At 38.3% G+C, this 27175-nt stretch overlaps 1 protein-coding gene across 1 annotated transcript in view; it reads left to right on the forward strand.

The window, feature by feature from the left end:
• Positions 1-27175, forward strand: part of OXCT1 (3-oxoacid CoA-transferase 1) — a 130316-nt gene that overhangs the window by 37173 nt on the left and 65968 nt on the right. The gene's annotated exons all lie outside the window — the stretch shown is intronic.

Consider the following 27175-nt stretch of genomic DNA (forward strand, 5'->3'; position numbering starts at 1 on the left):
CATCTTAATGACCTGTCCATGGCACATATGCACAACATCACTGAAAAAACCCCTGTAACCTAGCTTAAAATAATTGGTAGTTTAACCCCGTTGATTTTATGTGCTTCTGTAACACTTCCTGGAACTAATATTCCTTCTCTGAATACCAGGGGCATTATGCATTGTCCTGGCTGAAGTTCTTTTCTTCTTCTTCGTCTTCTTCTTCTGTCTGAGAATCATGGTAGATACTAGAAAAGAGAGGAGGTTTTTTTGGCATATGGGATAGGGAGATCAATTCCTTTAACCGAGCCTGTAGGTATGGTAAAGGCTAGCCCCGCCTTGTCTGAGAACAGACATCTCTATCCATCCCTGCACTCTTTCCTGCTAGTTGCAGACTCACTGTGGGATCCTTTTCAATACAGTGCTTCCATCAGCCACTCCCAACTGACTATACCTACAATGTCCAACATGGCGGCCACGAGGCATGTGTGACGTTTAAAATTTAAATTAATTAAAATTAAACAAGGTAAAAATTCATTTTCTCTTCAGTAGCTGCATATGGTTAGCGACTACTGCCAATGATAGTGTCAACACAGATATAGAACATCATCACTGTGAAAAGTTTGATTGGACAGAGCTTAGTTATAATGATTCAGATGAAATCTAATTTGTCATTCTAGCTCAGGAATCTAAGCAAAACAGCTTTTAGATAATGGATTATCATAAGCTCGATAGTAAGAGAGGTCCACATGCTTGTAAGTCGAGTTATAAGAACTGTGTTCTCTTAAAAGACGAAAATCATTTGGAATTGGGGATGGTATATGAAAAGTTCATTTTGACTTTGTGACTTTTGTATTATTCTGAGTCTGGTGAGTACTCTGGACCTCCAGATCCTCTTCTTTGCTATGTTCTGTGCACTCTGTTACCTGCACGGACCTCCTGGATTCTGTAATTCTCTTCTATTCCTGTCCTGCTTTATTTGGTGGTGATCCTAGTGGCGTGGGTGATTATGAGTGGGTCTCTGCAGTGTGGTATTAAACAGGAATCTTCAGAGATCATAAATCACCCACATTTTCTCCTGCCTGTTAGTTATTAACAATAATAATAGCTACTGTTAATCAAGTATTTATTATGTATTAGTCACTGCTATATACTTTATGTGCATATTCTTTTTGTCATCTTCATAATAGTCTTATAAGGTTGGAACCAGTATCCTTATTTTACAGACGAGGACTTTAAAATACAGAGGTTTAAATATATGACCTGATGTCATACAGCTAGTAGACCCAGGACAGAACCATAGATGGATTCCAGGTGTCTGCTCTTTTCCATTATTTTATAAAATACTCTCAAATCATCATAAATGGATGATTTTTCAAACTTTTGAAAGATACTGAGTCTCTGGAAGTCGTCCATTTCAATGATAACTATTAGAATCAAGCCGAGAGCTTGTTGGCTAATTTATTTCTCTCTCCTGTTCTTTCTTGCCAGTTATTCTGATCATGGTCTTTTTCTCCTCCACGACCACATACCTTGGAGCTGGCTTTGAGAAAAGCCTCACCCTGTGATCAGTAGCTCTGTGATGGGTCCATTCAGCCTTCACCTCAGTTCATTCTACCTTGTAGCCTCTTTGAACCTCGCAGCTCCTCACAAATTTCCCTAAATGTGGTGATTGAATGTCTGCTCTAGTACCTTCAGACGGTCAAAAAATATTTTTGAGAACTCTTAGCTCATCTCCTTTCCCTCATAGAGGAGGAACTAGTGGGCTTTTCTGAAGCAGAGCGTGGGTTCAAGCCTGCCTCCCAAAGCTCCGTGCCGCTCCATGGTGCAGCGCCTTTGCAGCCTTTTGCCGCATTTACGTCCTGTACTTTGAGTTTTAAGCAGGGCAGAACTATAAATATAATATTAAAGATGGTTCCCCTAGGCATCTCAGAATTATTTTGGGCCTTAGAAGCAGAGTGGCAAAGGAACATAGAGTTGCCTCTTGCTTTTTTTGTTTGTAGTTTCTTCTCTAATTAATTTACAGTAAACGTTTTCTGCAAGAAGTAAACCAGGGTGTTTATCTTGAATTAAGGAGAGTATCAAATTCACCCTCAATATGAGTTATTTTCAGTTTCTCTAAAAGGGAACTTTTCCTGCTTTCCAGAAGAGTTTCCCCTTTCAGATGTGTTCTCCATTAGCGTGCGAGTTGTATAAAGCCAATGAGGTGAGCCAGTGTGTCTGTTTTCCCCTTTAATAAAATAAGTGTGAATATTGCATTCATATTTCTTAAAACCTGCAGACACTTGCATACTTCACCACAAAGTTGTGATACAGTGAATGCAGGCTGTCCTGCGCCCCACCCCGCCCCTCCCGCCATCATCCCCTTAAGGAACTGGGTGGCTACTGGGAAAAATAGTACAGGTGGGTGCACGTATTGGCACAAATGCCAGAAAGATGTTTCTCTTTTTGGTCTGGACAGTGATATTTCTGGACCTGCTTCTCTTTGAGTGGGTGCAGGCATCTTCCCTGATAAACTTCACAAGTTTAAGTGCAAAACCAGCCAGGGAATGACTCTTGGCGTTGCATTCTGTGTGTTTAATGAGAAGTGAGGACTGTCCTGTCTTCCTAAGGGAACTCATTTAGCTTTTGGAGGGGTCTTCTTATCCCCTCAATTCCCGGTGAGCCCCTCTGCCGGTCTTCTGGGGCCTATCCCACTACCTTGGGTTTTTCTTGGAAGTGACCTGTTTCTGCATTTTTTTAAAAGCGACTTATAACAGAAAACCCAGGGGGAGGGGTTGGAGTGCTTCACTCAGGAGACTGTTGAGCTTTTGTCTCCTGCAAGCAGCCTGGCATGCCTGCTCTGTCAGAAAAGGTCGTCTGACTCAGCCACCAAAGGCTGTTGAGGCTGCCTGAGACGGAAATAGCCCAGCTGGTTTCGTCAGGGTTGTGCCGTGGCTGGTGTTAGAGGATAGCACGGTTTATACAGAGCCTCTTCTATTTTAGCTAATTTCAGCTTTTAGTTAAAACATTTTGTATATTTATTATCACAACTTGAATAAAGTTATTTTTATAATATTCACATTATGATATATGTACATATTTGCGTATGAAAGAATTGCTTACACGATACTTGATGCATGCAAATATTGTATACATGTAGCCGATGTGCGTTATGAAGCATAATAATATATTGAACACCTGTGAACCCACCTGAGGTAAGAATGAGAAGATTGCTCATACTCCTCATCCGCCTGCATCCCCTGCAGCCGTGACCGTTATCAGGAATATGGTGTTTTATCAGTCCCTTTAAAAAAAAAATGCTCTTAATTGTAAGGTATGGTCATATTGAAAATTACCTCCCAGAGTGCTATCCTAAGACCTGTGTTAGAAGAGGCGAGCTTTGGGAACTGTGCCTTCTGTGTTCTGTACTAATGCCTGGCACGTGCCGTGTCTCCGTGGCGGATCAACTAGCGGAAAAGATGGCACGCTGCCGTTCCGCCGAGCAGACGTGTCATTTCTGATTGGTGGGTGAAGAAGGGTGAAGATTGATTGCAGTATAAATGATATTAAAATTTTTTGTTTTTGATGTTTATTATGAAGCATGATGAATTTGTGCAACAGTAAACAGAAGAGTACAGTGAAGCCCCCTGAGCTCATCCCTCAGCTGCAATGACTGTCAGCCGGTGGTCATGCCCGCCTCATCTGTATCCCCTCTCCCTTTTTCTCCTCCTTTATCATCTGTAAAGAAGCACGAGATATTATATCTCAGCCACATTTTAAGGAGATTTCAAGGAAAGTCAGAAATTCTAGTGTGCCGGGTACTTTTCTAGGTTCAGTCAAGTCCAGCAGTGAATGAAACAGAGACACACTCCTGCTCTCATGGAGCTTACGTTCCGCTGCTCAGGACAGAGATGAGATACAGTACATGAGGGAAGTACATACTACACCGCATGATGATGCGTGTGAAGGAGAAAAAACAAAAAGCATGAAAAGGAACATGAAATGTCAGGAGAAGAAAGTGAAGGTTTGTTTAGATAAGGTGGTCAGTGAAAGGCCGCAGTGAGATGACTTCTGAGTAGAGACCCCCAGGACGTCAGGATACCAGCTCTGCAGCTCTTGGAGGGGGAGCAGTCTAGGCGATAGGAGTAGCAGGTGGAAAGGCACGTGGTGAGAGCATTCCTGGTGGGTTTGAGGAATAGGGATGACCTACTCTCCCTGGTTCAGTGCAGGGTGGTTAGGCTGAGGAGCTCCCATGAGGGTAGCTTTCTTGAGGGGAACGCCAATGTCTCCTTCTGACGCTATGGGAAATAGGATTTGTATTTTTCATTCACTTTGTAATACTGCCCAAGACATGATTAGGCCTAAATCTGACTTTAAAACTCTGAGATGAATGGAGAATGATTCTAAGATTGGAGCCTCCTGGCTCTTGTGACTCTTTCTGGCCCTGTTTGGAGAACTTTGCATTGATAACTCCTTGCGAATTATCTTAGCAGAAGTGATCAAACTGTTTGTTATTTCACTTTACAATTAGAAGGTGGGAACACAGTGGATTTTAATGACATGACTTAATCACATCAATGGATTCTGTGAACATTTAATCTCTACCAAGCAGGCCAATTAATGTATCCATGTTTTTAGAGACTTTAGTTATCTTCCTTCCTGCTTTAGAGAACACAAAAATGCTTGAGGGATAAACATAATTCCTTTCCTCCTAAGTGTCTTTTATTCTTAATCTTGACATTGCTAATGCCTTATGATATTACAGCTTCTTAAGTAGTGAAACTCATAATTTTTGCAAGAGACAGTAAAAAGAAAAAAACATAGATATAAACAGAAAAAAATTAAAGCTTCTCTCCACATAAGACAAGTACTTCTAACCAGTGAAGAGACCTCATTAGACAGATTCAATTTGGAGCAAACATATCTATACCTGGGCAACTAGTGGTCCTGCCTGTATGGAACTCATTCTACACACACAAATCTCTGATTGACATGTGGAAGCATGATATTTATGAGAGTCTGACTAGAATGTCAAGTTTGACATTCACTGTGTGCCCTTAAGTATTTACCTGGTAAAACTCTACTTCAGTTAGTTAACTAGAATGAGGACAGCAAGAAACTAGTTATTCCAGTCTTCTTTACATTATCCACCCGGGCCAGCTGAGTTGAACACTTGACACAAATTCCTTTTTAAAAAAGGGTGGGGAGAGGTAAGAGAGCTGTTTGATACAATATGGAAAGAACGAAAACCCTCTTTCCTCTAAACCCCCATGAACCCTGGCAGAACGCAGTCACTTGCCCCTGTGTTAACTTTTGGGATGGTTGTGGTAGGCAGTGGATATCATTTATGCTGTCAGTTTGTTTTTAGACCTGTCAAATTATATAATATCTTTTAATTTACATTTCTTTCTCTCAGTTTTTTAGTTTTAAGATTTTATTCATGCTTTGTATTTCATTTTATAATTATTCTAAACCACTCTGAAAGAGATCTCTGTAAGTTTCTTATGCTACAAATTTAGCCAGGTATATAATCCTTTGACAGATAAGATGATAATTTCCTTACACAGCTTAACTGACTGAACTGATTGACTCTACTTATTGCAGAGTAATAAAGTATTTAAAGATCATTCATGACCATTAAAGACCATTGAATTTTCATGAAATGCTACATTGGTTTGAAAATATCTGAATACTAATGAAGATGTATTTATTAAGACAAATTGTACTTGAGTGTTTTGGCAAAAATAATCTCAGTAGTAGAACTTACTATTATGTTAATTCTGCTGTTTCCACCAAAGAAGCAGTAAATATTAAGAAAGAATGGACTTGGTGAATGCCCAGTGTTAACTTTACTGCTTTTTTTCTTTCTTCTTCTTCCCCTCTTCCTCCTTCTCCTCCTCCTCCTCCTTCTTTTTTTGCATACTCTTATAGATTACTAAATATAATTCTTAGACTAATGACCATTTACATCCAGAAGAATAGCAGAATAGAAACATGGTTTATTGATGATAAAAATATATTAAATCAAGTGCTAATCCTGACATTTTATTTCTTGTTGCTTGGTAACAATGCAGCAGCTATGTGAGAGAGTTCCATTATCTCAGGTACAATGGACTTCATTGCATTGTGGGGTAGAAATACCAATTACAGCAAGTCATTTGTATGCCATTATCCTTACAAAATTTTGGTGCTATTTTTTATTGTTAGTGCAGAGATCCTGAAAGTCATTTAATAACACATGGATGGATGTGTTATTTTGATGGATTGGTGAATTTTATTCTATTTTTGGCTTTTTGATTTTGTGTCTATTTATAATTTTTGAGGCTTCACAAATTTGCATTTTATCAACTTGCACTGTATAAACTTAGGCTTTTACATTTTACTATAAGTATGTATGTTCTAAAGGATGCTTCATTAATTCTTAGTGAACATTTTTTATCCATGACCCCGTAGGGAGGGGAAAAAATATCTGGGCAGAATTTTTTGCCTCTTGAAAAATAATCAGGGTGTATTCCTCATCCTTCTGTAATATAAAACATTCCTAGTTTAGTACCTGCTTCAGGAAAAAGAAACCTGTAGAACTAGTATGAGTCATGTTAAATGAAAGACTGATTTATATTTTATGTAACTGTGTATGTTCTATGTACTATTAGCTCACAGTTATTATTTAGAAGGGTTGCAAAACTATAGCCCATGGCCTCTTTTAAGGTATCACATAGAGTTAAGAATGTTTTTATATTGTTAAAGGGTTATTAAAAAAAGAAGAATATGTAAGAGTCCACAAAGCCTAAAATATTAACTGGACTTCACAGAACAAGTTTGCAGACCCTTAATTTATAGCCTGATTTGCATTTCTGTAGTCTGAATATCTTTAAAAAAATTTTTTTTAATTTTTTTAATTTTTTTTATTATATTATGTTAGTCACCATACAGTACATCTTAAATGTCACTCAGTATTATTTCTTAAAAGACCAGTGGGTTCAAGTAGAACTGAAATAGAATAATAACTGGTTTGAAAAAAATCAATGAAGAATTAAATTGCATAATAAGAATTTGTGTGGTAGTGCAACGAATGTGCAATTTGACAGGCCTTTTTGGGGGGGCAACCGTAATGAAAGGAAGATCAGATACAACTTGCATATTCGTCCACAGTTGTTACAATTTCTTTGAAATCTCAATGTCTTTGTCAGTAAATCTGACTTTCATATTATCATGAATCGATGGACTGATTCTATTAGAAGCATCTTGCCTTTTCCTGCCTCTTTGACTTGTCTCATACTTGAGGGCCAGTTTCTTGTGTCCACAGCGCACAGCCAGGTGAATGTCGGTACCTCAGGACTTCTGCAACCTGAGCATGTCCAGCATGCAGCACCAGCTCCTGCTGGCTGGCTGGAGTTGGAGTCATCCTGTGTTTCTGGCATTGGAAGGGACCCTACAGCCCTGGGCTTTCATCTTCTCCGTATCCCAGAGAGAGGGAGAGAGGGAGGAAGAGGAGTAGAGAGACTTTGGGCATGGTGAGGCTGATTTTCTCAGCCTTCCAAACTGTGGCTTTTAGCTTCCTGTTTTGTTTTTAGTCAGAAACACACTTAGGATTTGTCTGGTTATTTCTTGTTTGTTGGTAAGGTAAATCGGGAAATCAGGGACTTAACCAGGGCAGCCCTGTGCTTTCTTGTATATAGCACCAGTCCTCTGAAGCGATAGAGAAGGCTCGAACCAGCCTACACGTATTCTCATGACAAGAGGCAAAAGTCAGTTATGTTAGCTAGATTTGCTTAACTCCTCTCTCTTGTAAACAGAAGCTCAGAAAACTCCCTACTTAAGCAGCATTTCTGCAGTAGCATGCATCTTATATCACTTTCTGTTTGTGTCATGCTTTGTTTTTCAAAGCACTTTCACATATATTAACTCGTTTGATCCTCTTATCACCAGGTGACATATGAGGAGAGGCAGTTTTACTACAATATTACAAATGAGAAAACTGAGATAGGGGTAGATTTCTGGGGCTAGATCACTAGGAAGTTGAATGGCCTAATGGAAAGGACACTTGGAAGACTTGGTTTAAGTCCTGACTGTCCATGATCCATCTGCTACTGGCAGGCTATGGCAGGCACCAAGGCTTTATTTTTGAGATGCTCATCAGTAAGAAGGACTGTAAAATTGAGAATGTGGGTAGGTAGGTATGTGGGATTTTACAGGAGGTGGGACTTAAGCACAAATGAAAGGGTCATGGTTGTAGCGTGGGTACTGTGTGTAGAATGGGTTTTACGATGCCATGAAGGGAGGCAGGATGACCAGTGAGGAGATGACTGCACTGATCCCGGCAAGAGGTGATGGTGACGTGCAGGTGGGGAAGGGTGATAGAATCGAGGTAGACAGTATTGTGGAAGAGGAATCTGTCAGACCTGCTGATGCACTGGATATGGGGTGCTGGGTAGAGGAAAGGCAAAGATTAAAATAACTCCTCCACCTGACTCAAGCAATGGTGTGCCACTTCCTGAGATAGGAAACCTGGCAGAAGGGGAAATAAGGGTTCTGCTAGGCGTGTTGGCTTTTTTAGGCATTCAGGTGGTAACTTTGCAGGTGCACGTGGACATGTATGTACAGTGCTCAGTGGAGAGGTCTGGAAGGGGGTTATACTATTGGGAATAATCTACATATATTTGGTAATTAGTCATGAAATGGAAAGACCATTTAGGGAAAGAAGTCCTGAGACTAAGCCCTTGGGAGTCTCTGTATATTTCTTTGTCTTTTTTTTTCTTGTTATGAACAGAATCTGAGATTAAGAATTGTATCTTTGTCTCTCACTAGCATCGTGACCTTGGACAAATTACTTTAGAATTCTAGCTTCTTTATAGTATCTTCTGTCTGCCCATTTCATGGGTCTATTTTGAGCACCAGTGGGAAAGGGCATTTGAATGTTTTCTAAAGCTCTGAAGTGCTGTGTGCTCACCTTGATCCCTCCAGCTGCTTTAGTCAATAAACCTCAGATGACTGCCGGTGTTCTCACTGACCAGTGAGGATGGCTTTGGAACTCTGTGCAGTGGCTGGCAGTTGGCCAGGCTCACCCTCCTTATCCTTTCCATGTCTTCCAAAGTTCTCGAGATCCAAGGGAATGAAAATTCCATTACATCCCCAATTTATAAAATCTTAACTGAGTTATCAGTGAGTTATCAAAAAACCAACCTAGATTGTGGTTCAGATATATCGTTAGCTTTAATCATCAGTAAATTACCTAATATTTAAGGCTCATTAAAATAAACCCGAATATGTTGATCCTTTCATTCAAAAACTGATGACTTTTAAGGGGGAACATTGTGGATACCTTGAAGAAAGGAAGGTTCTTATAAATCTGTTGTTAGCCTAAGTTGCATATGCTCAAAAATTGATGACCTCTCTTTTCTGTCATGTTTTAAATAAAGCATTAGTTAATGACCTACTTATTTCTTTTTGTATTTTTGTCCAAAAGATTCAAGTATTTTGGTTTGGGTTGAAAACTAAAGTTTGTTCCCTGAGGAAACTTGTGCTGACAACCATCCATCTTGACTTCTTTTGAATGAAAATAAGTATTCTTTTGGGAGCAAGAGAAACAAAATGAATAAGAAGGGACTCAGATATTCATGGATGGTTTATGTTCAGCCATGGACACACCACTGCCTGCAAACATCAGAGGGACTGAGTGTTCAAAAATAGATGTTTTCCATATTCCTTAGGATGGAGCACACTGTTACATATAAATAAATTAGACTGCAGGTGTGTTTTCACTGCTTCCGTATGAAAGCTTTGCCTTATTGAATTTTTACAAACTCATGAAAAACAAACTCATGTTTGTTTTTAGATGAAAAGGTTTGAAACAATTGCTTAATTTGGGAGAAATAATGAGAGATTAGAAAACAAGAATACCTTAACTGCTAGAAAGTAATGGTTTTTCTACTCTGTGGTTCATTCCATGTAGAAACCAAGACCACTCATGTCCAAGAATGTAGGTCACTTCTTCCATTCAGTTTCTGAAATTTAACATTAGGACATAGTTTCTGTCACTGAATATCTAAGTCCACATTTAATTGCTTTGAAAAGAATTTAAAATCCAAATCCCGTGGGAGGGAAGTTAAACAGGAATGTGAAGAATTCTAGTATCTTTTTCATGCTTTTTGTGAAAAGGAGCTGGGTTATTCATTTAAAGAAGCTATTTTAGTTTCCTTAATAATTGGGGGAAAGGATACAAGTTTTGCCTTGTGAAAAAATTCTTTTCAGTTTCGAGTTTCATTTTAAATTTTGGAAAAGCTTTGCTGGCATAGACAAAACTCGGGGAAGAAAAATTCATTACCAAACTCAGACAAATACAGGTTGATTATAAAAAGCTACAGGATTAACACTGTTGAATTTGAAAGTTTTGGTATAATTTAAATTTCTCTCAGTTTGAGGAATTTACAATCCTCATTCATTTTGAGAATTGGCATCTCAGAAGTGGAATTAGACCTTTAGAAATAAAGGAAGTATTAAATAGAATTTTAAAAGTAGTTCTATAAATCCATTCCTGCTATAAAAAGTATTTTACCTGGTGAGTTATTAACAGATTTTTTCCCCCAATGCTTTTGGCGTTACGTTTGCACCTAAAAAGTTTTTGTTTATTTTTCTTCTTTGTTGGTTCATATTTTTTAATGTACAAAGTAGCATTTTACATGTAGAGTGACGAGAACTAGGTTTTATAAGGATGTGGGAAAATAGAATGGAAAACTTTTCTTTTTCTTTATGAAATTCATTCCTAGGAAGTAAAAGGGGCAGTAGAATGGTCTAAGTAGAATGAATACAACTAAAGCATGCCCTACACAGAGTGCAGTAGACTCTATTATTGAAATATTTTCAGCACTGACAATAGCAGGTGAAGGAGTTACAGACTTGTAATAATAAAAATAACAACAACAGAGACAATAAGTACTGTTTATACCGTGCACTTAAATGCAAAGCACCTTATGTCATCTGTTATAATAATCCATTGAGTTAGGTTTTATTATTCTTATTTTATAGAGGAAAGAAATGAGGATAGGGAGAAATGTTATGGTAACAAAGCTAGTAAAGGGGGAGAGTTAAGATCCAAACACATTTCTCTCTGCCTCCAAAGCTTATATGCTTAAGCAAAAGTAAAGGATACAAGGTGTGTTTTAAGGTGCATTTTGTTTTATACTTTGCAGTATTAACATTTCATTGTGATTTACTACCTCCTTACTGGCAGGGTCATAGGTCTTTAGCGAATTGAATTTTTCCGTCAACTAAGTATAGCTGCAGGACAAAGAGAATACTTCCATAAACACAAAATTAGAAATCATTCAGTATATTAACCTCTTAAGACTTATACAGTAAGAGTCCCCTAACAGCTATAAAATGAGGGCCTTCACATTTGGGAAGCTAGAATGGTTTTCCTCCAATTAAAAATGAGGTGGATAGTGTTATACAATGGTTTGATTCTAAGAAATTTTAGGAGTCTATATTATAAATATTGGCAATGATTATCTAGTTAAAAAATATGGACAATCCCCCTCCCCATCCACAGTTTCACTTTGCACACTTTTAGTTACCAGTGGTCAGTTGCAGTCCAGAAGCAGATGACCCACCTTCTGATGGTCAGTAGTAGCCTAATGCTACCTCAAAATGCCTACATCATTCACCTCACTTCATGTTATCAGGTAGACATTTTATCATCTCATATCCTCACAAGAAGAAGGGTGACTACAGTGCAGTAAGATATTTTGAGAGAAAGAGACCATATTCACATAACCTTTATTACAGTATATTGTTATGGTTCTATTTGATTATTAGTTGTTATTAATCTCTTACTATGCCTAATTTATAAATTAAACTTTGTCATGGGTAAGCATGCATAGAAAAAATATATATGGGGTTTGGTACTATCTGCAGTTTCATGCATCCACTTGGGGTCTTGGAACATGTCCCTCAGGGATAAGGGGGCACTACTGTAGGCACTTCCAGTTTCTGGTCTGGCATCTCAGGAGGCTGGAAGCCACCGAGTGTGTCCTCACAATACGAAAAAACTGAACAAACTGAAAATCAACAGTGTTTCTCATAGATTCATCAGGGAATTGAGGTTGCAAGGAAAACCATCACCTCCAAAATTGGGACAAACAGCTGATAGAATTATAGCATACCCTGGGAGGAGAAACCCAGGAGCAGAAATTGCTATGGGAAGCAGCACTCGGGTAGGAAACCCTAAACGAACTGATGAGTTGCTGGAGGCTCAATGTGGACAAGCTTGAGAGTTAAAAACTTTGAGGTGGCCCCAACTTGGGTGGGGGGGGGGGGGGGTCATACTTTCCTGGGTTTTACCTCCAGGATCTCGAGCAGATTCTCGCAATAAAGATTGGAGAAAAATCTCCTTGTGCTTCTGGCAGGAGGAGGGGGAAGTAGCCATTTTGAAATACATGCAGAGCATTCTCATTATCTTCTTCTTAACAAGGCCTGCCTTCAAGAGAAACTTTTTCATCAGAGCCTAACTGACCTGGGGAGAAGGAAATACCCAACTCTCTAGCCTTCCGGTATGGGAAGGGGAATACCCCAACCCTGCCCTCTTCTCATCTTCCTGTCTTACTAAAGCAGGGAGAAACCACAAAACTGAGAAGCACTCGTGAAGGTCACACTAGTAGGGGGCAAAGTCTCACTAGAAGACAGACTAATCACAAAACTGTGGGTACTTCCCTGTCCTCCCCACCTTCACAATGGCCACCACACAGTAGAGCTCCTATATCATGATAGGGAAATACAATTGAAAGATCTTCCTATTTCAGACTTTATTTAAGAAGAAGTCTCTCGCGAAGGGCCATATGCACCCCAATGTTCATAGCAGCATTGTCCACAATAGCTAAATCATGGAAGGAGCCGAGATGCCCTTCAACAGATAACTGGATTAAGAAGATGCGGTCCATATATACAATGGAATATTACTCAGCTATCAGAAAGAACGAGTTCTCAACATTTGCTGCAACATGGACAGCACTGGAGGAGATAATGCTAAGTGAAATAAGTCAAGCAGAGAAAGACAATTATCATATGGTTTCTCTCATCTATGGAACATAAGAACTAGGAAGATCGGTAGGAGAAGAAAGGGATAAAGAAAGGGGGGTAATCAGAAGGGGGAATGAAACATGAGAGACTATGGACTCTGAAAAACAAACTGAGGGCTTCAGAGGGGAGGGGGGTGGGGGAATGGGATAGGCTGGTGATGGGTAGTAAGGAGGGCACGTATTGCATGGTGCACTGGGTGTTATATGCAACTAATGAATCATGGAACTTTACATCAAAAACCAGGGATGTACTGTATGGTGGCTAACATAATATAATAAAAAATACTATTATAAAAAAAAAGTCTCTAGGGAAATCCAAAGATAACAGAGGAGATAAAAAACAAGGACATCACAGAAAAATTTAGCCTCTGACACCTACAGCTACAGCAAACAGTAGGCATAACCCAAACCCCAGCTAGCTAAGCATAAAATCTCACATTAAGGGCCCATTTACCTCTGTTTCTTTTACCCAGTACATCATGTCTGGCTTTCAATAAAAATTATAAGGCATATTAAAGGCAAACAGTACCATTTGAAGAGAAAAAGCAGGCATTAGAACGAAACTCAGATACTGTGCAGATGTTGGAATTATCAGAATGGGAACTTGGAACAACTAGGACTAATAGTCTAAGAGCATTAACGGAAAAAAAAGGACAATGTGTGCAAGAAGGTATGGGTAGTGTAAGCTGAGAGATGGAAATGCTAAGAATCAAAAGGAAATGCTGGAAATCAAAAACACTGTGACAGAAATGTGGGAAGTGGACAGTCAGCTAGAAATCCATTTTAGTTGCATGTTCAGTCAAGTTTGTAGCTTACCAAAACAACAAATCAGAGTTGTTTGAGAATATAGTAAAAAACATGACTGTTAACAGATGTTAAGGATCTGCTCTGTATGACACAGTGATTATCTTAGTCTTACAATCTAGTTGATGAGATAGGGCTCACCTAGAAATTAGGTGTATTTAGAGCAATGGGTGCTAAATTTAATGGTAAAGATAGTAATTGCTGTGGGATCCTGCCTGTTGTTGTGGGCTGTGGGTTTGTGCCTCTAACCCCTTTCTATTTCTTGGCCTTGTTTCTGCAGATATTTATATGTGGTGTATTGTGAAGGAGGGCTAGAACTCCAGGCATTTGACAATTTCCCACTTGGCTCACAGGTCTAAGGATATTTGGGTATGGATGGGCCGAAATGGGATGTGGAGACACTTCCTACATGGAACCAAGGGCTTTGAAGGAACGATGAAATTGAACATCTCTTGGCTTGATTTCTTTAGTTCTTGTTCATATATAAAATTATGACTATATATGTGTATCTCTCTCTCTCTCTCTCTGTATATATATATATATTATTTTTTTTCAACTACATAAAACATTAAGAATGTTTTTGCAGGTCTTTAAATATTCCCCCTGAAAAGGCTATTTTGATAGTTATACTCAAATTTGTATTAACAGCTTTCTGTTGTTGGACTTCTATGTCGTTCTCCACCTTTCCTTATTACCGACAGTGTTTTAGTGAGTATCCTTGTTTCTGTGCACGTCTGATTATTTTCTTTGACAAAATTCCTAGAAGTAGATTCTGTGGGTGTGTGCATCAACATTTTATAAACTTTGGATAAATATTTCTAAATTATTCTCTAGGAAGGTAATTTTAATCATTCCATAGTGATATATAAAAGTATCATTTTTGAACAATTCTTGACAACATGGATATTATACTAAAATTATTTTGATGATTTGCTAGGTGAAAAATGCTGTCCTATGGTTTTAATGTATGTATCTTTGATGACAAGGAAAGTTGATTATTTATTGGCTATTCATATTTCTTTTGTGATTTTATGTGTTGTAGATATTACTGTCATTCTTTTAATTGGAATGTCTCCAGTATTTCATTCCCAGGTTCTAGAATCTCCCACTGAGATGAAGAATTGTGTGAGGGAAGAAGAGGAAGTGCAGGATTGTGGTTGATGTGTGATCTGAAGCTAGGCTCTATGGGTCTGAACCCAGGTTCCTGGGGGTATCTTCCTAGCTGCTCCACCCTGGGAAAGAACTTGATTGGCTCTAGCTAGTAAACTAGAAAAGCAAGAGCATCTTGAACCCAAAGCAGTAACTTAGTTAATGGAAGTAAAGAGGCATAAGGCTCTCCGAGAGATGTAACCGTGACTGGCAGCTATACCCACAGAACGACCCCATTCCTAAAATATAGTGTGAGTCAAGTGCTCTGTTGATTCTCTGTTTCGGGACAGCTCTCTAAAACTTATGGTCATGATTTTCCACAAAATCATCTCACTGCAAATGAGGGCATAGATTCTGTTGAGAAAGGGAAGGCAAGAAAAGGCCAGAGGGAATTTCTGACATTAATAAAATGGTTTGTAATCTATGATATTCTCTCCTAAAGGTTATTGAATAGTAAGACACAGTATGACTGATGTAAATTGAGGGGATACACTCTCACAAAACTGTCTTATTGCAAAAAAGGACAAAGATTCCTTTTACTAATTTTACTTTCCCTTTAGTTTACCTAACAACTTTTGACCTACTTATTGATTTATTCCATGTTGGTGTTAAGAATTTAGCTTGTGATTTTAAAGTCACTCCTGTTAAAATAATAGTGGCTTTCCTCACTCCTTCCAGAGACCTTGTCAAAAAATGTTATTTTTTCTACTTCAAATATAGATCTCATCTACAAATACTGAAGTGATAATTAGGGCTTATGCAAGATTGTTTCATTTTAAAAATTAGCTTCCTTTTTTTTTTTTTTTTTTAAAGGAGTTACTCTCCAATCTTTCTTGTTCAAGAGTATAGCTTAAAAAAGAAGGCATTTTAAAGTCATGGCTTACATAAATGGTTTAGGTAAGAAATGTCTGAGAGGAAAAGTGATAAGCATTACTCATTGACCCCTTTTGTGTTACTGGTTTTTCTTATAAACACATTTCAGCATGTATCATTATTGTAGTCTTAGCACATAGCATGTGGCAGCCTTCTAAAATTAGAATATATTCACATTTCCCAGTGGCCTTTTACTAGGCCCCTAGAAAATCCGGGTGCACAACCAAAAATTAATAAAAGTGAGAGGATGTAATTGCTAAGTTGTTAAAAATTTCTTTTCTGGAGAGAAGCCACGGTAATCAAAAGAAACTGTGCCAGCAGCATATTAGTTAAGGTGAACTCTTGTGAGTTTTTTGAAATATGAAGGAAATCCCACTTCTTTTTCGTTCATGATAGCTGTTGCCATTTCTGATAGGTTTTCCGAAATTAGATTCCTCATTTCATAAAATAAAATTTTCAGACTTCTTTCACTCCCTTTCCTGAACACCCTAAATCTCTTCACATTCCCCCAGATCACATTCTTTCCTGAGTCCAGGACTTTGTTCTTGCATTTCTTCTGCCTGAAATGCCCTCCCAACCCTTCTTTTTGCGGTTCATTTCTGCCTTCCGAGTGGAGCTTTCCCTCTGTGATAGCGTTTGTCACCACGCATCCTGTGATCAGCTGTTTACCTATCTCCTCCATTCGACCAGGAGCACCTTGCAGGACCTTGTCCTGCTCATCTCTCTATCCCCAGCCTCTGGCCCGATGCCTGGCACATGATAGATGCTCATTAAGTGATGTTTGAGTCATTGAATCAGCAGGTTTAAAATATAAGCATTGCTTTGCAGGCTTAGAAATGTTCTGCCCATTCTTCTTGATTGGCATCATTATCCTGCTGTGGTCTAAGGAAGCAAAAACGCCTTGTACTCACTGGTTCTTCCTGACAACTTTGTAGTTGAGGCCTTTGTCGGGCCCTGAATTGAGAGACTTGATAATCTGCTGCCAGCTGTTCTGTAATTCCTTTCCTTATTACTGTGACTAGCTTCCTCTGACTTCCCTGGGATCATTTTATCTCAAGGTGTGCCTTTTAATGCTGGCTGGAATAGATAGTGTGTCTCATTCAATGGGCTTTTATTACGCAGTTAAAGCAGAACAAGCCATATGGTAGTTAACTAGATACGTAGAGGGTTATCAGTTGGTGGCCAATAAACCGGTCTTGCAAATGCAGCTCTGTTTACTCAGGTGAGAATTGGCCTAACACACATGCAAGTCCAGAGGAGTATTGAAGGTAACTAAGTGGCATGGAATTAAAAGTCCTGTGTTGTATTTAACTAAGTACACCCAGTAAGAGGGGAGTGATTTAGTGTTCAACAACCTGTAGTAATTAAAAAGACATTAATTTGCATACTTTAGGGTCTTTTTATAGTACATTGGAGAACTAATGTAGACTTACAACATGTAAGGACTAGAAAGGATATTAGACATCATTTAAAACTCAGCTTCCACATTTTAGAGATGAAATGACTTTAAGTGGTTTCCATAAGTATACAGTGGTTGATGACATTAGGGTTAAAACCAGAATCTACCCCAAATCCAGTACTGTGTATCATAGTCTGTCGTTGCCCTATTTTTTAAGTATAGGAGAAGTTAATGAAATACATGGCATTAGAATCACATGGAAAAATCACTCTCTTGCAAAGTACTGGCATCAACAAGTTACTGTTTACCATCAACTATAGCTGCTTGTCTTTAATGGGGGGGCAATTCTGTCTAAAAGATTAGGGTCCTTCTTTTAATTATCATTCTTAACTTTTCGAACATGGTGTTGAGTTTCAGGGCTGAGCTGTATATGCCAAAAAAGATGTTTTAGATTCGGGAGTTCATCAGCTTCATTCACCGTAGGTTTTTCAGTCATTGCTGTGAACGGTGACCTCAGAGACAAGGCTGGCTCTGCTTTCCTAGTGATGACTAGAGGCTGAAATTCTTTGTGGGAAAAAGAAAATGGAGCCAAGTGATGCCAGCCATAAAACCGATGTGTGTACCTGCTGTTCGTATGAAGGGAATGGCCATTTGCTTGTTCTTACTGCTAACGTCACAACTGAGAAGGTGATGAATATGTTTGAAGTTCTTTAGGACTTAAAGATCTAGTTTTGGGAATTGTACTCTGAGGGGTGGGAAGGGTATGTTGTCTTGAAGTTTATTTATTTTTGCATCTTAGGTCTACCTTTTTTTTTTTCTTTTAAGATTTTATTTATTTATTAGAGACAGGGTGCGAGCGAGGGAGAGAACAAGCAGGGGAAGCAGCAGAGGGAGAGAGAGAAGTAGACTCTCCGCTGAGCAGGGAGCCTGATTCGGGACTGGATCCCAAAACCCTGGGATCATGACCTGAGCCAAAGGCAGATGTTTAACCTACTGAGCCACCCAGGCGCCCCTTATGTCTACCTTTCTTATACTAAATCAGGGAAAAAGAAACATGACATTTTAACCTTCTTAATGAAATAAATAGGATGCCACTTTGCTTACTGCTTTATAGAATGAAAACTTATAGAGAACATTTAAGAGGTGAAATGAAAAAAGAAAGCTCTTGTTCTATCCACTTGGTGAAGGATTTTAAATTTAGGAATTATCAAGTCATTCACAAGGTGAATACTAGTTGCAATCTCAGTTAGATTAAGCAACCATGAACTGTGTTCCGGAAATACTAGAGTTTAACCCAATTGTACTTTGCAGTTTATGTGTTAAATACTGGGTTCTTACATTATAAAAAGCTCCAAGGATGATTAACAGCCCCAAATGGAAGGAAACAGTCTTAAAGAGTAACCTTTCCAAGTTTTAGTTGGCATCACTAATAGGCAGTTTTTCTGTGGCTGTAAAAACCGAACACAGACTTTCTTTCTCTTCCTGTTTCTCCATAACTCTCTTCATTGAAAAATGTTCCCAGTTTAATTCTTTTAATTATATCATGTCTCCCTGTTTTCCTTGGGGTCTGTGATAATGGTGTAATTTTTTTTCCTTAGTGTTGTAGATAAGACTGGTGCTTTGAATGAACGTGTTAGAAGGGTTTTAATTCCTTTGGGTAGATGTACTCCTTTTAATTACTTCTCTGGATTTGCTGCAGCCCTAATAACATTTCCTTTTAGAAGAAGACATGACAAATAAAATTTGGATATTTATAATACTGCCTGAATGTTATTAAATCACATACTTAGTGAAGATTGGCATTTTTGGTCAAATAAAAAAAAAAAGCTAGCAAAAAAACCCAGTGTGGACTAGACTGTATGAATATAGTATTAGAGTACGTGGAAATGAAAATAATACTTACAAACTGCTTTTAAATTTGTTTTTATTATTTTTTTAAAGATTTATTTATTTTAGAAAGAGGGAGAGACAGAGCATGAGTGGGAGGGTCAGAGGGAGAGGGAAAGAGAATCTCAAGCAAACTCTGCACTGAGCATGGGGCCCAACCTGGGGCCCAATCCCACAACCCTGAGATCATGACCTGAGCTGAAACCAGGAGTCGGATACTTAACCAACTGAACCACACAGGCGCCCAGCTTTAAAATTTGTTTTTAAAATACAGTCTCTCTATTACAAAAACTGATGGGGTAGTCCATGAAGTAAATAATATTCCTGCTTTTTTTTTTTTTGATCAATATAGCGTATTAATTTTGTGGCTAATCATAGTTTTAGTAAATTTAATAAATTCAGTAAATTAATTTAGTAAATTACTAAATTTAGTAAATTTAATTTATTTAGTAAATGAATTTAGTAATTAAAGTTTTAGTAAATTAGTAAATTTTAGTAATTTAGTAAATTTTTAGTAAAAAAATGCCTATTGTTAGGTAAAGCTTTTCTTTTAATGAGTTCAAACTGCTTCATCCATTTTCCTTCTCATCCCATGTTTCAGATGAGACATTATAGAGAGGAAGGATTGTTTTTGTTTTGTAATGAGGGACATGAGTTTGACGGTGTCTTCCTAAACTCTGAGGCTGGACAGCTAGTGGAGAAAGGAAGATTTTTCTGGTATTTTTTTGGGGTGTTTTGTTGCATGTAGTCTTTGTGCTGGTGTTTAGGCAAACCCTTTTATATTTCTTCTTCAAAAAAATTATTAGACAGGTATTATTTAACAATATTTGTTCCATGCTGAATTTCATTCAGTTAATATTGGTCCGTTTTATTTTCCTAACCAGTAGAGACCAGATGGTAGTATTTCTTTCTCTTTTTTTTGTTTTTTTTTTAATAGATTTTATTTGTCAGAGAGAGAGAGAGAGCAGAAGCAGGGGGAGCGGCAGGCCAAGGGAGAGGGAGAAGCTGGCTCCCAGCTGAGTAAGGAGCCTGATATGGGACTCGATCCCAGGACCTTGGGATCATGATCTGAGCTGAAGGCAGACGCTTAACTGACTGAGCCACCCAGGGGTCCCCAGATGGTAGTATTTCTATCTTAATAGTGTCCGCTTTTTTCTTTTTCCTGACCTTGTCTCATGCTCCAATTTGATAAATGCACTGTTTAATTTTTACCCATTTTGTTCCAGAGATGATATAAAGTAGCTTACAAGACACAGAATATATACAAAACAACATCATTTTAAAGTAGGGCTGTAAGAAGAAAGAAAAGCAATGGTAGGGCTTTAAAATGGAGCTGGGATTGGACTGAAAAATCATGCTGTCATGGCAAACATGAGTGAGCACAAGATGTCAAGTAAAAATGAAAGTACTCATGTAACTGATAGTACATATCATATAGAGGAAACTAATGATCAGATCAGGTGAAGTACAACTATTCTTGCTATTAAAACTAGACAGCGTTTTATCTTGGCACCCTGTTTTAATTGCACGAAAGAACTCATTTGATTGTAAAAAGGAGAAACTAACCCTTCATAACAGTGGTATAAAAATACTGGTTTGCTCCAGGGGCAGACTCTTCTTGGAACATTAAAAGTATATTTGGACTCCTTGAATATTGTTTTTGTCACTTGAACTTCTGCTAAATACTTGGGAGGTCATGAGCCTGAGATTGTGTTCTCTGACAGAGATGGAAATGTATCTGTTCAGAATTGCCTATTGCACGCAGACTCTTTCCTCTTAACCACAGTGGACGCAGAATGTGTTCCCTGTCTTCATTTAAGGCCTAGATAAAGATGTTTAACAGGATAGGGCCAAAGACCTTACCCACCAGCGTGGGCTTCTCTTCTAATCTGGGGTCTGAGCTGAAGAGTGTGGGGAGGGGGCGTTGTTTATGGACCAAACCCCTGAAATCTCATCAAGGATTTTATAGATCAGGAAATTCTTTTGTGTGTAGCTTTCATTGGATTTGTAAAGAGCTACACATTTCCCCAAGGTTAAAAACCACAGCACTGGAGACTTCTAAGGATGTGCCAGGCCATCAATTACTTCTGTGATTCCTCAAGTACTTACCTGCACAAGATAGCAGACTTCCTGTTCTCTTCATTGCTGTATCTAGTAGGTGCTTGATTTGTATTTGTTGATTTTAAGTGAATGTATCCAAGGCACATTTCCCTGCTAAGTCTATACAGCTCTTTCATGAGGACCTTGGTCAGGTTCTTTGTGAAGTCACACACTGCTTTTCTCCTGGCCTATCAGTGTGCTAGCCTGTCTGCAGATTAATGCATTCCGTTCTGCATGGTGTGGGCTGGGGCAACTTGTATTGGTGCCTCACAATATTCTTTTCTCTGTTTCATGACCTTCCCAACTATCTGTTCAATAATCCGTTTTGGAATACTGTTGTGAACCAAACCCCTATTTTGAAAAGGAGTCTATTTCCCTCTTCCATCTGCCGACATCACTACCATTTTTCACTTGACTGTAATTCTGTGACCATATTTTCAGGCTCTTTAAGAATCCTGGGATATCATTTTGTCTATGGCCTAGTATTAGTTCAGAGAATCTATCTCTCTCTCTCTTCTTGGAATTCAATTCCTCCTTAGCCATATTAGTACTGCCCTTTCCTTCTCACTGATGGGGAAGTCAGGAGCAAAATGGAATCGAACTGCTGCACTTTTTTCTGTCATCTGTCTCAAGCAGTGCTGATTACCATTTCTGAATTCTCCATCAGCAACAGCAAAATCACCCCAGAAACCACTCTTTCATTATCTGTAGCATTTTGGATATGACTCATCTCATTCCAATTTTGTACCGTTTGACACACCTCAGAAAGTTGCATGTGACTCCCATTTGTCCTACATCATACTTGTCTCTTGTGTGAGCCCTTGTGAGATACGCAGAACCATATAGCTATCCATGTTATCAGACCTCTTACGCTCTTCTTTATGTGCTGTTCTCTTCATCGTCAAGGTGGTCCGTTTTCCTTATGTCAGGATGGGGGTTTTGAAAATCTCTTAAGTCTGTTTGTCATTTAGAGTTTCTGGCCACTGGATCATGCTTCTTTTTTTCTCAACTTTTTGAAATCTGCTTTTCTTCAAAGACCAGGATACATTTCTCTGTATGTCCAGGATTCAGTTCCTGGTCTATTACAAATTCCAATATTACATTGTCACTTTCTCTCAGGGTTTCCATCATTTCTACTTTACCAAGTTTATCCTTATTGGTTAGAGGTCCAGAATCATGATTTCTCTCACGTTTTCCTTCTGAAATACAGAACTTGTCAGAAGGCAATATAGAATTTATCAGAGGAATATGATGAACAGAAGATGTTCTAATAATTAGTGCCTCTCATGATATGACTATCTTATTTCTGAGCAATGTTGACATTTGATTAAGAATATGTCCTCTACATCTTTAATTTGGTGAGCACTGATTATATGGCTGTTAGTGTGATGTTCTTTCTCCTTTTGAACTCACGTTAAATATACCTCAGCGCATTTCATCACTAGCCCTGTGGCTTCCCAGGCATGTGCATATTTTTCTTGAGATAGCATGTTCTTCTGTCAGCTTGTTTTCACTGAACAAGAATATCTATTGGCATGAAATCCAGTCAACCAAGTTTCAGTAATGACTATGCAGTCATATTTACCGTGTTGTTAAGGTTCCAAATTCCTTAATAGCTACTCATCTTTTCAGTCTTTGTGCTTTTTATAGACATCTAAGACCATATATAATTTGTTCCAGGCCCTTTGAGCTTCCATGCCATTGTATCTTATATTTTTGCACTAATCATATCATCCCTAGCATGAAGCTTAATACAATATGCACCTTCTTGCTTCTTTGGAAATTTTTTCCCCCCTTTTTTGGATTCTCAGGAAGGATACCCTGCATGCTGACCTCCCTTTTGCTCCATATTTTCTCTTCATCTTACCATCCAGAGCACTTCTGCATCTAACTTGGAATGTTTTCTGTTATTGCTTATGCTTCCCTCTTCTATTTTTCCAGTCTTCCACAGCTTTTCCTAATTTGGGGTCAGTGTTTTTCATTATCGTAGACATTATTGCTTGTTGTTGTTGGCTTTTTTATTTCTTGGCTTAAGAGGTATGTTCATCCTAACCTGTTTTGAACGTTAAAATGACTCAGGAGAAAAACCTGCAGTGTGATTCCTCCCCTTCCTCCCAAAACAGCCCTCACCTTGTATCATGGTGAGGTTTGCAGGGTTGGGCCCATTTTTTTGTGGCGATCACGGATTCAGGTTGTCACTGAAACAAAATAAAAAAATAAGAAAGTTATTGCCTTGCAGCTCCTCTGTTCCTTTACCTGAGATATAAATAATGTTTGCCAAGTAAAAACAAAAACATTGTCACCCCAGGATGAATTCTTATCCTTCTCTGAGCTTTATTTATTTATTTTTTTTTTAAAGATTTTATTTATTTATTCGACAGAGATAGAGACAGCCAGCGAGAGAGGGAACACAAGCAGGGGGAGTGGGAGAGGAAGAAGCAGGCTCCCAGCAGAGGAGCCTGATGTGGGGCTCGATCCCATAACGCCGGGATCACGCCCTGAGCCGAAGGCAGACACTCAACCGCTGTGCCACCCAGGCGCCCCCCTTCTCTGAGCTTTAAAATAAAACTTTTCAGAATGATAAACTAAAAAGGGTACAGGGCAGAGAAAGCAACCTTTTAAAACAAAGTTCAAATCAATAATAATTAACATTTCCTAGCCTCTATTTTCCTGCTAATGACTGAAGACAAGTACTAATTAGAGAAGCCTCAAGTGTCTGGGTTTCTAGATGAACCAGATGGTGCTGCATAAGTAAGAACTATGCCTCGTGCTGGGGAGAACGCGGGGCTGTTCTTAGCTACCTGTCCTCCATCTTGCTCTTGTCTGAGGATACTTAAATCCGCTCACTGCTTTGCACTGAGACTGTTTCTTTGTTCTTTATATTCCATCTTGCCCACTTCTGATTTCAGGAGGCGCATTTCTGCCATGGTTAGTGAGTGCTCTTGTGAGCTTTTAATTTTACTCTTTTCTTCACAAGCTCATTTTACTCCTCTTTTTCCTTTCAGATTTCCTTTAGCTCTCATGTTATCGCCCGATCTCACTAGACTGTTCCCCCCACATTGGTTCCTCCTTACTGTTCTTTCTCTAAATCACACAAGACCAGCAGAGAAGGCTTCAGTCCCTTCAGTAGCTTGCATTAAGATAGTTCTGCCTCTCCAGTTTTTTTTAAACGCTTTTCACAGATTGTCTGAAAACATATGTTTTCTTCTTTTGGTTTGTACTTCAAATATTTTCTTCCTTTGCTATTAGCTCTGCTAACCGAGCCTGAGAGCTTTGATTTTTGTATAGAAATTTACAATACTTTTGAAGGTTGATGTTGTTTGGACAAATGCTGCACATGCGTTTTCTACAATAGGAAAATCACTTCCATCAGGATGACAAAGCATAGAACTGATGACGTTTAGCCAGATTCTTGCTTTCCGTCAGAGTTCTTTTGTCAGGACACTTTCTGTCACCCTATTTGTTGTGAAGGTCATGATGTCATTGCCCTCATAAAGAAACTGTCTTAATTTGGTGTTTGGGGGCAAAACTTTCTTTTTTGGAATCAGAAGACAATAGTGATTGGTTACCATCAGCATTTCTGGTTTAAGTGAGAAGTATTACTATATACTTTTTTCTTTTTTCTTTTTTCCATTATATTTCTTGTCCTTGCTGAAGGGCAAAGGCAAGGAGACCGATTAGGAAGCTGCTGTAGTAATTCAAGCAGGAGATATGAGGGCCTGGACTTTGGGAACAGCGTCAGGAGAATAATTCGCATTATCTTTAAAAAGCGTAGGCAGAAGAGTTTCCTTAATTCATTTCATAACGTTGTAAGTGCTTTTAGGGTTTAGAAACCACAGTTTTTCTTTGAGTTCCTGTTTTCTTTTTAACATGTCCTTTCGGTACATGTCAAACTAATTAAGGAATTTATGACATACTCCACTTAATGTGTTTTCCAGTTTGGGAACCTCCTTATTGTCTGCTGCATCTTTAAAAAAAAAAAAAAAAATCTGTAGGTTTTTTTACCCCTTGATTATAGAAGTAAAATGAAAGAAAAATAACTTGTACTGTTACCCAGAGGCAATAATTATTAGCATTTCCGTGAATTTCCTTTCAGTTTTTTTGTAGGTGTAGAGATAATTGTGCCAAAGAGCATATCTAAATATTTATTTGTACAAAATCTTGCATTTTTATGAAACATTAAATTATGATGTGTCATTAAGGATTATGAAAGCAAAGTATTGGTCCATCATGTGGATGTACCATATATATTTTACCATTACCCTATTGCAGACGACTTAGGTGGTTTCCAACTCATTACTATTTTACCAAATGCTGTGGCCCATATTTTCATGAATATTAAATCTTCATATATATACTCAGGATAACGGGTTAATGTATAAACAAGTTTTTAAAGTCCAGAACCTCTTGAAGGCTTGAATTAAATAAGTATAAAAATATGAATGAACTCTAATGGCTAAACGATCCAACTACTTGAGGAAGTAGTGATAATGCCTAATTGCTTTGCATTTCTTATATTCACTCCTCTTTACCTGGTCACCACCTTAGGTTGGAAATACCAGAGCATAGAGAGGATTTACGGGGGAAGATACAGACGACAGTGATGGGGAACCCCTTTCCTCCCTCTAACTCATTCTCAGATGAATGCAAGTATACGTCTCTACCCACTATTTCAACTTGGATGCCCACATGTTTACTGACTCTTACTTGGAGTTTTTGTTTGATTTTGGTGAAGATCCTTCCAGTTGTCAGTGAAGATATCTTTTATCTACCACATTCTTTTTTTTTTTTCCAGCTATCTAGGGGCACTGCATAATAACTAAAATGACTTTTGTAACCGCTGGTATTCTTTCATTAGAGGAGGAGTACGGTATGGACGTACAGGGTAACATAGCATAAAAAGTGCTATTTGACCTCAAAACTTCTGGAGAGTTCACTTAGTAGTTTAGGAGGCATGTTTAATACAACTCACCTGGCACAAGTTGTTAGTTCATTTAAGCAAATAATTCTTTGCTTTGGGTATGGCATATGGCATATATTGAACTGAACACAAAACAGTCTTCAAGATAATATTTTTTCTTGGCCCCAGAAAGATAATTCTTTGACCCCCAACAACATTGACCTTAGTTTTTCTTGATCATTGTTATTCTGAGGTTCTTTTTATATTGATATAAAAATACTATTTTCTTTTTTTAATGAATTATAAAACAGCAGATTAACTTGGAGCATTTCATACTGCTGTAAAATGCCCTTTTGCTCTGTGAATGACTTTAATTCTAATTACATTGAGTATTTCTAGTTATTAGTTAATATTTCCTTTTTGAATTTCCATACTGAAATTAAGATCTGTCTTTAAGTAAAATTATTTCAGCAATTGCAGTTCTATCACGATCCTAGGAAGCTAATAACAGAAATAATTAAAAACTCTTACAAATAGCATTTGTATCTATATTTAAAAAGCTCTTCAGTTGACCAAGCAGATGTTGTTACAGATTTTTGTCTTTGATATGATAAATCTCCCATTAATTTTGAAAATCAGGGTTTAAGAGATGCACTTTCAAGTTTCGAGCAGTAATTTGTGAAAGTTCAAGCAGCTGTACTGAGAAACCAGTTGACAAATTTGTAACTGAGACTTTTAGGCAAAGACTAAGTTCTGGAGTTTTATGTTCTGTATTTTATGTTCAGACATATGTGTTTGAATTTCTTCTTTTTTTGTGGGTCCAGAAATGTGTGTATGTAATATATTCTCTCTTTGATACATATATGTATATGTATGTGTATGTATATTATTTTTTTAAAGATCCATTTATTTATTAGAGAGGGAAGGGGAGAGAGAGAGAGCGAGCGAGCGAAGATGGGGGAAGGGGCAGAGGGAGAGAAGAGAGAGAATCCCAAGCAGGCTTCAAGCTCACATGAGCCCAAAGTGGGG

This window comes from Ursus maritimus, unplaced genomic scaffold (genome assembly GCF_017311325.1).
Source record: "Ursus maritimus isolate PB19 unplaced genomic scaffold, ASM1731132v1 scaffold_15, whole genome shotgun sequence".
In the NCBI taxonomy this organism is placed as follows: domain Eukaryota; kingdom Metazoa; phylum Chordata; class Mammalia; order Carnivora; family Ursidae; genus Ursus; species Ursus maritimus.